We start from the raw sequence: 2461 nt of genomic DNA on the forward strand, positions 1-2461 counted from the left end.
GGAGAGAGAGAGAGAGAGAGAGAGAGAGAGAGAGAGAGAGAGAGCAAGGAGAGAGAGACAGACAGACAGTCAGAGACTTAGAACTGTACAACATCTCTGTGTCATTTCATCATAATAGGAATGAGAAAGCCTTATCAGGGTAGAACATGCCAGAAAGTGTAAGGAATATGAAGTTTATAATCTTTTGCAGAGCACTTTGGGCAGGTGTCTTCTACTATAGCCCCAGACTGATCAATGACTTCAGAGAGAATTTGATAAATGGAAACTGTGTGTCATATGTGTATATGTGTGTGTGTCTTTTATGTCTGTGGTTGTCACCACCCCCACCACTGCTTCACAGCAGGTGTTGGTTTGTTTATGTCCCTGTAACTTAGCAGTCCAGCAAAAGACACTGACAGAATAAGACTTAAGAAAGAAAATAACTACTGGGGTCAAATTTGTTCAACTAAAACCTGTTGAGCCAGTGTCCCTGCATGGCCGCAGCCCAATTATTCTACTGATTTCACTCATTGGACTACAACCATACAGAAGCACAGAGGCTTATTGAGTATATCACTAACAGTATTTATTTCAGCTGGGTAAATATTTTATCAATCTATATCAAACCACTAAGTTACTGGCCATAAAGAGGCACAACACGAGTTTTAACTTATGTATATATAAAAACAGGGACACATATCAATGACAGGCTTCCACACAGTTTCCCTCAAATTCCACTTTTTTACACAATATTCAGCTTGTGGCTTTTGAACAAGAAACTTGCCCGAAAAAGCTGTGCAGTGGAATCAAATTCAGCACTATGTGGCTTTCAAAGGAATTCAGTTAAACTCACACAGTTATATTTGTGCCTGTTTATATAATTTCCAAACATACATGTCTCTAATCTTTAACCTGTCTTTGGCTTCAGATTTTTTTATTTTTACATATATATAAATGTGAAGGCGCATAGCTCGGTGGTTAAGGTGTTGCATTCTCGATTGTGAGATCATGGGTTCGATTCCAAGACAGGGTGTTGCATTGTGTCCTTGAGCAAAGCTCTTCATTTCACGCTGCTCTGCAATCACTTAGGCATCTGACATACGGCACCCCATTGCAATTGTACAGGTAATGTCGATTTGATGGAGGAAGTGAGTTTATATCTACACAAACATTTGATTATTATAAATAAATCATCTGTGTGGTTGTTCGGTAAGAAATTGTCGAACCCTCATATATCATCTAATGACAGGAGAGTCCATCTATATAGTGGCTGTGTGGTAAGAAACTTGCTTCCCAACCACATGGTTCCAGGCTCAGTCCCACTGTGTGGTACTTTGAGCAAGTGTCTTCTACTATAGCCCTGGGCCAACCAAAGCCTTGTGAGTGGATTTAGCAGACGGAAACTGAAAGAAGCCTAGTGTATGTGTGTGCTTGTGTCTCTGTCTCCTACCACTGCTTGGCAACTGGTGCTGGTGCATTTACATCCCTGTAAATAATCACTAGGGTTGATTCATTTGACTAAAAAATTCTCCAAGGCGGTGCTCCAGCATGGCCACAGTCTAATGACTGAAACAAGTAAAAGATAAAAAGATATATCATTAGATAAAAGCTAAGCATAAATTACGGAACTTTTATAGTTTCACACTTTCTGCTTTGTTGTCCTACAAAGCTAGCAAGGGTGAATTTTTACCTTTCATCATACAATAAGGTTAATGAAATAAAAGTAACATTGATTTTTACAGCTATTTCCTTATCAATAGAAAAAGTAAATTTGTATAAAAAAGGAAAAAACATCTTATCAATTCTTTGATGTCAGCTGTGCTTACTGATCAAGCAGACTTCTGATCAAAAGGTATTTTAGCTATGACTCTCATTTTAAGTACAAGACCCATTTTTTATTCTTTCGCATAATGGTATTTATGTGTGAGTTATCTAACAAATCTTTACTTTTTTTTTTCTGTTTCTTTTTAGCACATTGTTAATTGAGGGTGATTTGGCTGCTATATGGTAAGTAACCATGCAGAGAGGTTTAATCATTGGCTTTTGTGTGTGTGTGTGTTTATGCATGTGTAAGAATAGGTTTCCAAGTCAGTTCATGCAGGTATAATTTCTAGTTTCACTCCTTATAACAGCATTTTTGGGCCTTGTAGTCAATATCCTGGACAAAGAGATGGATTCCATTAAGCTCATATGACCATGGTGTACTCAAATAAAGACAAATTCGAAATGAGAAAAATACTATTTATTTTAAATCATCATCATCATCATCACCATCACCATCATCATCATCATCATCATTTAACGTCCGCTTTCCATGCTAGTATGGGTTGGACGATTTGACTGAGGACTGGTGAAACCAGATGGCAACACCAGGCTCCAATCTGATCTGGCAGAGTTTCTACAGCTGGATGCCCTTCCTAACGCCAACTACTCTGAGAGTGTAGTGGGTGCTTTTACATGCCACCGGCACGAAGGCCAGTCA

The 2461-nt window shown here is 38.6% G+C and overlaps 1 protein-coding gene and 1 long non-coding RNA gene across 13 annotated transcripts in view; one reads left to right on the forward strand and one right to left on the reverse strand.

Moving 5' to 3' along the window:
- LOC106877289 (liprin-beta-1) overlaps window positions 1-2461 on the reverse strand; it is a 370011-nt gene that overhangs the window by 363299 nt on the left and 4251 nt on the right. The window lies entirely within an intron of this gene.
- LOC128248318 (uncharacterized) overlaps window positions 1-2461 on the forward strand; it is a 29045-nt gene that overhangs the window by 16986 nt on the left and 9598 nt on the right. For both annotated transcript variants that reach the window (XR_008264557.1, XR_008264556.1), the window contains exon 3: window positions 1951-1986. This is a non-coding gene — a long non-coding RNA (uncharacterized LOC128248318). The remainder of the gene's footprint in view (window positions 1-1950; window positions 1987-2461) is intronic.

Source organism: Octopus bimaculoides, chromosome 7 (assembly GCF_001194135.2).
Source record: "Octopus bimaculoides isolate UCB-OBI-ISO-001 chromosome 7, ASM119413v2, whole genome shotgun sequence".
Classification (NCBI taxonomy): domain Eukaryota; kingdom Metazoa; phylum Mollusca; class Cephalopoda; order Octopoda; family Octopodidae; genus Octopus; species Octopus bimaculoides.